General features: G+C 38.7%; 2 long non-coding RNA genes across 2 annotated transcripts; both read right to left on the bottom strand.

The window, feature by feature from the left end:
• Window positions 1-6,537: 6,537 nt before the first annotated feature.
• LOC119579298 lies at window positions 6,538-10,826 on the bottom strand. Its single transcript, XR_005229268.1, has 9 exons — window positions 10,796-10,826; window positions 10,573-10,608; window positions 9,228-9,267; window positions 8,974-9,040; window positions 8,747-8,781; window positions 7,521-7,569; window positions 7,242-7,334; window positions 7,011-7,057; window positions 6,538-6,830 (listed from the first exon to the last, which is right to left on the bottom strand). It is a non-coding gene; the product is annotated as an uncharacterized LOC119579298 (long non-coding RNA).
• Window positions 10,827-11,051: 225 nt separating this feature from the next.
• On the bottom strand, window positions 11,052-11,664 carry LOC119579299. The gene is made up of 3 exons (XR_005229269.1): window positions 11,577-11,664; window positions 11,295-11,388; window positions 11,052-11,102 (listed from the first exon to the last, which is right to left on the bottom strand). It is a non-coding gene; the product is annotated as an uncharacterized LOC119579299 (long non-coding RNA).
• Window positions 11,665-12,564: the final 900 nt, after the last annotated feature.

Below are 12,564 nucleotides of genomic sequence, written 5' to 3'. Positions count from 1 at the left end.
CCCCTCCACGTCAGTCCCAAAATGTTGGCGTCTGGAAAACCCAAACCCAAAAACTTTGCCGTTCACAGCCAGACCCCCACTATGTGCCCAAACCTGGCCATACCCGATCTAACTGCCCTGCAAAATCAACACAGTCCAACTGGGGGGCCCCCCATAATGTATTTTATAGGGGTTGCCCCACCTATAAATTTTGATTGAGGTAGAAAACTTCAGATCAAATTTGGGACTCACAACGTGAAGCCAGACAAAAAAGCACGTCGACGTTTTTTCTCTCTTACCCCTTCCTCCATAATATCCCATTCTACCAATTCCTAAACCCCACCCCCCTACACAACCCCCCCTCTTCTACCCCCTCCCTTCCCCAGTCAAACTCTTTTGCCACCCAAATCCAGACACTCCAATCTCTACTACAGATACCCCAATCACCACTACAACCCAACACCTTCCCTTCCCTCCTGCACTACCGAAAGAAGAACAAAATTCCACCCCTCTTCCCCTACCCCCCAAATCACCTCCCCCTTCCCTTTTCTCTTGCTTGAGACAAAAATCTCTCTTCCCCCCCACAAGAAACCCTTTACCCCCAAAACCCCCCAACCAACCAGAAAAAAACCATTGAAAAATTTCAAGATTCCCAATGAAAAGGACACTCAACCTCCAAATCTTACAACTCCGCTCCTTCCACACCCAAGAAAAACTGTGATATCCATCCTCCCTAACAACCCCCTACCCCTTTTCCCCCTACCCTCCCAATAAGCCCCCCCCCCCCGCCCCCAACCCCCACCCACATTACCCTCCCCCCATCCCTCTATCCCTTCCATCCTCCTTAGCAGGTGAATCCCATGTAGCTATTAACTCCATAAGTCAATAACACCCCCAGAACTCCAACCCCACACATCTACTCCCGGGCCCCACGCTTTGAAACAACCGTACCCTGGGGACATACAGAATCCCACATTTCTGCTTCAACAACCTTTTTCTTTTCCTCAACGCATACATATTTTTCACAAACTAACCCTTTACCTCCCCGACCCAACCCTTTCATCACCAATCCTTTTGCCCAGTTAGACAACTAATCACAAAATCAACCCCCCTTCCCTAACATTAACTATGTGCTACTGCCCCTTTAGTGTCAGCCATTATTTGTTTTAACCTTTAACAACATTTATAATGTCAAGATACTGCAGCTTAACACTTATGGTTAATTTTACCACAACTTAATCGCCCAAATTTCCTTCTGATATAATGTTATTTATTAGTGTTCTCTTAAGACCTGTCCAGATGAGTGGGCCTGATTAGCGTGTGTGCCCGTTATTGAGTACATTAGGTCAAACCGTCAAATTACCTGACCATCCGATGAGTGAAATCGCCAGGCTGTGCTTGGTGGCCCGAGCTTCTGCTGTTATACAATCTCATGTTCCTATTTCTTCATTGTATTCTTCCACCTTTGCTAGTAATGGGTTTAGTGCGTTTCATTTTAAAATTTCCGGATATCTTGTTCAGGTTTGTAAAGTCCCAAACATTGTGAGGCTTCCATAAACCTTTTATTCAGCCAGTCTTTGCATCTTTACACAAAAAGCAATTATCATGCTACACAATTTTCTAAGTGCCATGCTTATATCTACTCACCTCATTCGGCCATGCCTGCCAGTTCATGAACTCAGCCATTTTGACAACATTTGCGGACAAGCACAGCAGACTTTGGTGTGTGCTTTGGGAGGCTGCCACCAGTAACTATTTTTTGTATGTTAATTGTATTGGCTCAGTTAACTTAACCCTGTTATTGTTCCACAACTAATATGAAGGCTTAGTTTTGATAATTGCCTGGTTTTGAGTCAACAAACACAGGTTCATTCTTTGGAAAACAGTAGTATGTCCTTCTGGATTTAAATATTAACTTAAAATGTTAATTTAATGACAAGATTAAACAAACACCTATTGAAGTTCAACTATTATACTTTTTTTGTATTGTAAAAGAAAAATGACAATGCACAGCATTCCAAGCATTACAAAATACTTTTCAATTTATAAATTTCGCCCAAGTCTTTACATAACTTTCACTTGGGGTTTAAAATATTTTTTCCCCCTCCCCTGTTATTTAGTTATAGAGCTTTCCCCGGGAAAATTTAATTATTAATAAACCCCTTTTAAATTTTTTGTCCAATAGGCATTACAAAGTGATAATTGAGGGGACAGCATGCTATTTGCTCATTGACTCCAGTTTTTCACATCACAAAGCATGTTAACATGTATCTTAACTCAGTGCTGCTGGGAAAATACTGTGCTCATTTTTTATTTTTGTGAAATGTCTGCACATATATGGCTCTGCTAGTGCTTAGCCACAAAGAGTCAACTAGTAGACCTTGTGACCTTACCTGGTTTCACATTCCCTTGAATTGATGGGAAACTTTTAATAATGAATGTTGGTGTTATTTTTATAAGACCTTATAATTAATATTGTTATAGACATTAGTATTGGGAATATAAGATAACAAACATTTTCAAATCAATGAAAAAGGTAAACAGGTGAGATGTAGTCCCGTAATTGGGCCTTTTGGGACTTGGAAAGTGTAGCCCCCTGTATGAAAAGGGTTTAAGGGTTAAAAAAGCAAGAAAAAAGTGCTAGACATTAAGGTATGTAGCATTAGTTAATTTTAGGGGAGGGTGGGAGTTAGGGTTTATTTGTCTAAGGGGAAAAGGGATTGGTGATTAAAAGGGTTAGGGGGGGGTGTGGTAAGGATTTAGTTTAAAGAAGGAAGTATGCGTTTGAGGAAAGAGAATGGGTTGTTGAAGCAAAAAGTGGGATTTGTAAGGATGTCTGATAGGTTGGGAGGTCGGTGAAGGGGGATAGGGGGGGGAAAAGCAGAGGTAAGTTGGAGAGACAAAAGAAAAGGGGAAGAGACAAAATGAAAATTTTGGGGATTTTTTTTGGAGGATGTGAAGAAAGGTCTTTTGGGCATACAATAGATGGGTTATAAGGGGAAAGTATAGAAAAAGGTCTGGGGAGCGGAAACCGAGAATTTCCCAATGAGGATAGTTATACTTACTGAATAGTTTGAGTACGGTGGAGATTTTGAGGGGAAGCAGCTAGGGGGGGGATAAGGATTGGAGGTCTGAAGGGGAGGGGTTGGGAGTTGGGTTCACTAGGAGGGGGTTTTGGGGAATGGAGGGTCTGGGAAGGGGGATACTTGGACTAAGGGTTTCAGTGGGTATCAGAAGGAGGGGAAGGGATAGGGGGGATGGGGGGAGGGTTAAATGGGGCGGGGTTGGTGCGGGGGGGATGGGTTTGTTTTTGGGGGGTAGGGGGAAGGGTGTGGGGGGGATATTTTAAGAGGATATCGCAGTTACTTGGAGTGTGGAAGGAGCAGGAGTTGTAAGATTGGGGGGTGAGTGTCTTTTTATTAGGTAATTTTCTGTTTTTTTCTGAGGAGGGGTTGGGGATTTTTGGGGGGATAAAGGTTTTCTTGTGGGGGGGGGAAAAGAGAGGACTGGTGTCTCAAGCGGGGGGCAAAGAAAGGGGAGGTGATGTTGGTAGGGGAAGAGGGGGGGGGAACGTTTGTCTGTTACGGGTAGGGAGGGGGAGGGGGGAAGGTGGGGGGGGTTGTAGGATGTTTGGAGTATCTGTAGTAGAGATTGGATTTTTGGGTTTAGGAGGCAAAAAATTTTGGACGGGGGGAAGGAGGGGGTAGAAGGGGGGGAGTTAGAGGGGGGGGGGGGGGGGGGTTGGGAGAATTGATAGAATGAGGATACGGATAAGGAGAAGAAAAAACCACGTCGGTGCTCTGTCTGGCTTTGTGTGGTCCCAAATTTGAATTGAGAGTTTCTACCCAGACCAAATTTTTAGGTGGGAAGCCCCCTTAAAATCATTAGGGGCTGCCAAGTTTGGGAATTGGTGATTGTGCAGAGCAGTTGGTCGGGTATGGCCCGGTTTGGGGCCCTAGGGGAAAATGGCTGTTTGGGAAAGGCAATGTTTGGCGGGTGTCCCAAAACGCCAACAATTTTTGGGAGACGGGAGGTTTGGGATGGACGAACAGGGAGGGGTTCTCCTCCCCTAGAGTTAAAGGGGAAGGCATGTTACGGAAGGAATTTTGGGTATGTTTGGGGTTCTTTTGATGACCCCTGGGGGGAAGGGGGTAGCAAATTTCTAAGTTGCATATAGTCGTGAGACAGGCAAGTAGGGTTTTTTTCAAATCTGACCAATTTTGTCATAGTTGGGGGAAATTTTCGGGGAGATTTAAACTGTTCGGGCAAATATGAGGGTTGGGTGGGGTTCTGCAAGGAGGGGTTTCCATATAGGTCTGTTAAGTTTTTTTAATTATAGCTTTGGGTTTTTGGGGGGTTTCGTGACAAGAGGGACGGTCGGGGGCGGCTCGGAAAGGACTTTTCCTATTTTTTTTTGGAGACATTTTTGAAGAGAAGGTGTTTTCAGAGTAGGGAAAGCTGGGAGGGATCACGAAAAATTGGTCCCATTTGGCTGGCTTTTAAAAAGGGTATCAAAATTTTGTAGAGAAGGGGTAGTAGAAGGGTGGGGGGTGACGAAAAGGGTAGTGTTTAGGGAGGTAGTGTTTTGGGGAGGGGGAAATAAGGGGTTTAAAGGGATTAATAAGGAGGATGGGGGGGGTTGATGTTGGAGGTTTGGGGGTAGAGGGGGTGAAGTTGAGATGTGGGAGAGTGGAAATTTTTTAAGGGTTGATTATGGGTTTCTGTATGTAGGTATTTATGAGGGGGGGTAGTTATTCAGGTTGGAGCCGTGGGCAAAGGAGAGCCTGGGGGCAGGGAATAGGGGGTTTTTAAACGTTTGGGGGTATTTTTATAAAAGGGGAAGCCCCCATTGCCCCAATAGTGGGGATAGGTTTTCTATGGCCATGGTAAGCCTGGATAGTTGGGGATTTAAAAAAGCACCCTCAGGGGCCCCCCAGGGTCCCTTTAGGGTCCCCTTGAGGGGTAAGGGCTAGGTAATAACAGGGGAATACCCGTACCCATGGCTCCCTCAGGCCGTTCAGGACTGGCACAAAGTCAGCCTTTCATCCTTTCAGCACGGCTATCATACCTTAGGAGGTGGATAGCAGAAGGGTTTGGTGAAGGGACAGAAACGAAAAGTGGGAAGGGAAAAAAAAAAGACCATGCAAAATTAGTTGTGTCAAGGGCCGAGTCCCAAGGTTGGGTCCCAGTCTCCGCCTCCTAAGCTCCCCCATGACAACAACGGGCAGGGGATTGGGGGGGTTGACATTAAAAAAAGTATGGAGACTATAACCAAATGTCATCCTCTGACATGTGCACTTATGTATGTACACAAGCCGAGATAAATGGGTTTTCCTTTGCAACAATATTTTCCAAATTATTCTTCAGAAATGTTGCCTTCACACCAGGGAAACAATAACAGCAATGTGGGCTACTGTGCTGGTATCAGGGGGTCAGTAATCCTCAATCTCTGGGACCTTATAAAGGTGGTGACATTTATTCAACTGTGTTTGTTAGTTTTTTTTTTTTTTTTTTTTTTTTTTTTTTTTTTTTAAGAATTTCCTTACTATGATTTTTTTTCCTGTGTTGTACCAGAAATAGCACACAAAAAATTTAATTTTCGAGTCTAAAATCTAGTTTATTTCTGCATTATTAGCAATATTTTCCATTAGAACTAACAAAAATTTAATTCCCAACCACTAGCCATCCAAGCCAAAACACATCTGTAGCCTCTATGTTCCCTGTCAGAATAGAGTTCTGCCTTGTTACCGAGTGGTAGCCATTGGTCTTTGTATGTAGCATTTTACATTAGGTCTCTCAGTGCCACGAAGTCCACCAGATTGTTGAGTGCTGTGAAATGTCCAGAGAGCCCCATCAAACTTCCCAGGCACACAACCTTTCAATTTGCTCTGAGGCAGTCACTAGATGGATGGGGGAAGGGGGTTGAAGTGGACCAACATGTTAGCCAAAACTAATGCATGCTCAGTATCAGACTTCAGCACTCTGGTGAAGCTTGCAATTCTAGAAGATCCTCTAACAAGGTTATGGTCAATGTCCTTGGCCATACTGCATTTATTACTGTGCCACGTCCAGCAATGTGGGCTACTGTGCTGGTATCAGGGGTCAGTAATCCTCAATCTCTGGACCTTATAATTTCTGGAAGAAGCTATTTATACTACTGGTATCAGCTAAGCCACAATGTCAAACAAGACATCCAGAACAATGCAGATATTCTATTGATGACAGCTGTCTACTACAGAAAAGTTCAGCATAAAACACCTGCATCAAACAGATCTATGCAGGATTAACAGTCATTCCATGACCATTTAATTGTGTTATGCACTAACAACCTTTACATTTCATACACCAAAAGAATTTATATCAGTTATCCATTTATATCATTCTTAAAATACTAATTCCTTTGATAGTAAAGATTAGATCCAGAGAGCTTGCTCCATTATATTATAATTATTATTGGAGTCCACATTTCCACTGATCCTTCCTATATTATTAAGTTCCTTTTCACACAGTTTTCCAATAATCCATTGTATAAAGTTCCCCCCCCCCAAAAAAAAAAACTAATACAGAAATATTTTTTATTATCAGCAAACAAATTATCTCCCCTTTATCATTTTAGATTCATCCTTGGATCATGTCTTCCACAAGTGAACTGCAAAACTCCAAAATACTAAAAAAAAAACACACGAGCTACAGGGTGTAGAGCCTTGCTTGCGAGCCCCAAGCACTGTGTTGTCTTCCACCTAGCTTCCAGGGTTATTTATTTGTGCTGTAGCCACAATTCTTACAGGGCAGGCTATTATTTTAGTCAAGTAAATGATGAGAACTTAGTCCGATCTTTTTCCCTTGCATTTCTGAAAATATAAAAAGCTATATATAGTACATTTACATAATATTCATATCAATTCATTCCCATATTCCTCAGAAGAAAATCTACAGCATGGTTGTGTTGTGGGTAAGCAACCTCAGTAGAGGGAACCTTTTCTATTTTCATCATTTTACACATTGTGAAATATTATCATGATTTCACTTACTGATAATTCCAGCTTAAGCACACAGATTAACCACCAATTCCAAGGCTCTGTAATAAACCAACTATGAGTATTGATAATTACACTCCTTGCACAGTACCTTCATTTACAATGGGAATTAATAATATTGTATTGAGCTTATGGCATCTAGAGATCTTTATCATATAGACATGCCCATAAGGATTTTGTGGATCACTACCAATTATTGAAGTAAATAATAAAAGGTTTACATACCTATTCACATCAAATCAGAATGGACACATGTATGCATAAAATGCATCTTTACTTGTGCAGCTATTTGATGTACAATTTTTTTTTCTTTTTTTCCTAGAAAAGAAAAATTGCTTTTAATACATTTAATTTACATCCATCTTATTGCACTTCCATTTTTCTCAGAAAGAAAAATTACAGCACGGTTGTGTTTCGGGTAAAAACCTCAGTAGAGGGAACCTTTACCATTTTCATCATTTCATTCTATATAAGATCTGAGAACATTCAAAAGATCTCACTTACCAATAATTTAGGTATATGTTTGTAGAAGAGCCTCCAAATTTGGATGAATCTGCAATACAAAAATATTTTGTAATTGGAAGATGTTCACCAGATGGTGAATTTCACTAATTGCTCTTTAAAAACTTTGAAAATACCCTTTTTTCTCTTTCTGCCAACCATAAAGGTTATGGATGGGCAATGGACAAAGGTTTACTCAACTCAAATGCTAGACAACCAACATTTATACATTTTGTCATGAACAAGAATATAAAGTATATACAAGTATATAAAACGGTCTGCACAGTGCACCTACATGCAAGTCAAATAAGAATTACAGCAAGATTCTACTGAATGAAAGGTAGGAACCTTCTACAGACAACTTTTAACAAATAAGAAAGGATCCTTGTACTTAACAAGTTGGCCATCACCAAAACATTATGAACCTGGAAAAGATTTTTAACAAATCTCTAATCATATCCAAACTCCATGTTAAGCAATTTTCATTCTTCAGCTCTCAATTGACATCAAGTTTCAGTAGTTTGAGCCTAATTATTATTATTACATATGACCACTTTTTGCTTAACTCATTTCTGACGGGTAGTATTCATAGAGGCCCAGACGTTGCGCTTATTCGGGCCCTATAGTGCGAATAAAATACAGCAGTTCTGTATACACATGAGTTATTTTTTTTTTTTTTTTTTTCTATTCTCTCTTGATCTTCATGTAATAAATGAGATATTGTTTATAACCCATACTTATCACACTTCTTAGTCCGAAAAATAACATGTTTTGAGTGATTGTTATAAAAAAAAAAACCACTGTTAATACACCATGGCAGAATCATTCATGCCTGGCATCATGGCCTCCATAGCCATTGGTCATGCGGCGAGGTTACATTGCGTACAGCCCAGTCAGCAATGGGTTAATAGGACACTGAATGAAACATTACTACAATCTTAGTGTCTTTTCCTGAATGAATTACAAGATAAAACTTTTACTACAAATTATTTCACAAGTGAAATTAAATGGGGAAAAATAAAGAAATGCTCAATTTTTATTGAAGGTTTTGCTTTTCAAAATTCAGATAGATAATATTCAGCAGTATAGGTAATAAGGTCTAGAAGGTGAGCAAGTATCTTCTAGTTAGTCAATTAGATAATTCAGGTATTACAAGGATGATTATTTCCTTAATCTACCAAATCAAGGTAAGTGATCATGCAAAGGCTTATATAAACAATTTTACTTACTAATATTTTGAAGTTCTGTTTTTTCCTTTGTTTTTCTGAAAATAAAAATTGTTATTAGTGCATTTAATAAATAACATCCACCTCAATGCATTTCCATATTCATCAGAAGAAAAAGCTACAGCATGGTTGTGTTGTGGGTAAGCAACCTCAGTAGAGGGAACCTTTTCCATATTCATCACTGAACTCTAAATAAAAATATGGGAACAGCATTCAATGATTTCACTTACTAATAATTTACGCGTATAGAGTAACGAACAAGAAATTCATCTGTTGATCTGTTTTTTCCTTATTTTTCTGAAAATATAAGAGTTATTTAGTACATTTACTTAACATCAACCACAATGCACTTCAATATTCATCAGCAGAAAAAGCTACAGCATGGTTGTGTTGTGGGTAAGCAACCTCAGTAGAGGGAACCTTTTCTATTTTCATCATTTAACACAAAATATGGGAACAGTATGTGTTAGGATTTCACACTTACTGAAAATATCAGCTTAAGCATGTAGACTAACTCCAAGAACCTGCAATACATTGATTTCATTTAGTTTATCATTACATTCCTCGCACAGTATGATTCACCATGGAAATGGTCTTGAATTGAGCTTATAACACTCATCATAAGAACTGTTTGCTCTTTTCTGTTGGTCATCACTCAAGACCTCCAAAATTCATATAGACATGCTTATATGGCTTTTGTGGACCACATAATAATAAACAAATTCATTTATTACCAGAAAAACAAACATGTTAACATACAATTTCAGTATCAAGTCAAAATAGACAACACTGATGATAAATGCACAAAATTGCAACAACTTTTATGTCCAAATTTGAAACATTTTCCTGGAAAAGAGAAAATGTATATTTACAATATTTAATTAATAGCCATCTTTATGCACTCCCCTTTTCCACAGAAGGAAAAACTACAGTACAGTGGTTTCAGTAAGTATAGTTGATTCAAAAGAACTAATTGGTCTCCAAATTCTGTCCTTTTCATCCCCCTCCCCACCAGAATATTTAAATTTATTATTAGAAAAAAAAATAATGAAAAGGGGTCATGGTGATTTCAGCTATTTCTCACATTTTTTTAAAATATCAATTTCTCTCCTCAATCTGCCTGACTAATAATGTTACGCAAATGATTCATATGCTTGACTATCCACCATTCTGTTTGTCGTGAAACCAATAAACAATCTAGTAATCATAACTGTCTGCTCAATACATCTACCTGTAAATCAAATGGGAGAATTACAGCAAGTTCTATCAAGTAAAAATCCAGAAGAGGGAACCTTCTACAGGCTGACCCATTTCTACAAATGAGGATGAAAGGATCCTTATACTTAATAACTTTGTCATGTGCATTCAGTCCAAGACCTTATGAACCTTATGAAGATTCAGTAATTTGGAGTCTAATTGTCATCACGTATGACCACTTTTGGCTTCCTTAGAAAGATGATCAGTTTCAATGACAGACAAAGGAGGCAAGACTACAATTTTTCCTGAATAAAATCATAAGAGGCTCTATATGCTATTGAATTCTGCTTTACAACAAAAAGGCTCTTTCAAATTAGGGAAAATATGAGAAAGGTTCACAATATCTGTTTTATTTTGCATTTTTACTTTCAGAAACTAGATATACAACTCCCAATTTGGCAAAATATTCAGCAGAGGAAAATAAAGGCAGAAATATCAAGGGGAACAAGGATCCTCTACTTATGATCATATGGAAAATAATTCAGGTATTACAAGAATAATTAATTCCTTAATTTATCAATTCAAGATCAGTGATGATGCATGTGCTTGCATAAAATAAACATTCTACTTACTTGTATTTTTGATGGTCTGTCTTTTCCCTCATTTTCCTGACAATGAAAAATCTATTTAATACCTTTTCTTAACAATAATCACAATGCATTTTTCATATTCTTCAGATGAAAAAGCTACAGCATGGTTGTGTTGTGGGTAAGCAACCTCAGTAGAGGGAACCTTTTCCATATTCATCATTAAATTCCTTGTAACATGGGAACAGAATTCAATGATTTTACTTACTGATAATTCAAGCATATGGCATGTAGAGTAAAATAAAAAGAACTTTGTTTGAGGATCTGTTTTTCCCATATTTTTCCCGAAAATACAAAAGCTATTTAGTACATTTACACAACATTGCTGTCCATGCATTTCCATATTCCTCAGAAGAAAATCTACAGCATGGTTGTGTTGTGGGTAAACAAACCTCAGTAGAGGGAACCTTTCCTATTTTCATCATTTTATGGAAACCATATGGAAACAATAAGCAGCATGATTTCACTTACTTATAATTTCAGTTTAAGCACAGACCAAGATCAACCCCAAGACTCTGTAATAAAAAGACTTTATGAAGTTTTACATTTACACTCCATGTACAGTATCTTATCACAAGGGAAATTAATCTTATATTAAACTTAAGACATTAAAGATATTAATATCAAGACATGCTCATATGACTTTTGTGGATCACTATTAATCATTTATCAAGATAAAATAATGAATATTTAACAGGCTAACATACCCATTTGATGTCAAATCAGAATAGACAATTCTGATGTATGCAGAGAGTACATCTTTACTTGTGCAGCTCTTTGAAGTACAATCTTTTTTTTCTTCTGGAAAAAAAAGTACTTTTAGTACATTCATTTAACATCGATCTTAAGGTGCATTTCCATTTTCATCAGAAGGAAAAACTACAGCACGGTTGTGTTTCGGGTAAAAAACCTCAGCAGAGGGAACCTTTACCATTTTCATCATTTATTCTACATAAAATAATGGGTAACATTCAAGAGAATTTACTTACCGATGAATTCAGTAAATGCTTGTAGAACCCCCTAATTTTGATGAATCTGCAATACAAAAATCTAGTGTTACTACACACCTATCTCATTAATCATAGATTATGATTAGGTTTTAGTATCACTTTTTTTTGTGTGTGTGTGTGTGTGTGTGTGTGTGTGTGTGTGTGTGTGTGTTGTGTGTGTGTGTGTGTGTGTGTGTGTGTGTGTGTGTTGTGTGTGTGTGTGGCTAAGCACTTGCAGAGACATTTAACACACACACACACAAACAAGTCAATTAGTAACCTTTGTGACCTCACCTCATTTCACCTTTCCTTAAATTGGCTGGATATTTTTTCTAATGCTATGCATATCGGTGGTGGTGCCATGCCCATAGGTTTTGAGTTAATATAAATGAACTAGTTTTCCATTCCTCCCCTTTTCATTTCTCTAAAGACAATACAAGCTGTTAAATTCGTTAATACAAAAATAAGGAAAGATATTCACCACATAATTACAGTGGTTACCCTCTAAAAACTTTAAAAATCAATTTCTCCTCAATCTGCCAACCAACCAAGGTTACAAATGGGCAACTGACAAATTTTTTTACTTGATTCATATGTTCAACCACCCACAATTCTACTGGTCATGATACCAACAAACGATCTACTAACCATAACTGTGCCCAGTGCATCTACATATAAAATCAAATGGGAGAATTACAGCAAGGTTCTACCAAGTAATGGTTAATGGTTAAAAGCAAGAGAAATGTGCTAGACATCTAAGGTCATGTAGCACTATAGTTAATGTTAGGGAGGGTGGTTTGAGTTAGTGATTAGTTGTCTAAGCTGGGCATAGGTATTGGTGTGTGAAAGGGTTTGGGTTGGGTGTGGTAAGGAGTTAGATTAGATGAAGGATATGTATGCGTTTGAGGAAAGAGAATAGGTTGTTGAAGCAGAAAGTGTGGGATTCTGTAAGGTCTAGTTGGGAGGTGGGATGTGGGAAGGGATGGGT

This window comes from Penaeus monodon, chromosome 12 (assembly GCF_015228065.2).
Source record: "Penaeus monodon isolate SGIC_2016 chromosome 12, NSTDA_Pmon_1, whole genome shotgun sequence".
Lineage (NCBI taxonomy): Eukaryota > Metazoa > Arthropoda > Malacostraca > Decapoda > Penaeidae > Penaeus > Penaeus monodon.
The sequence above is the reverse complement of the archived record's forward strand: the minus strand, read 5'-3'. Positions and strand labels throughout refer to the sequence as shown.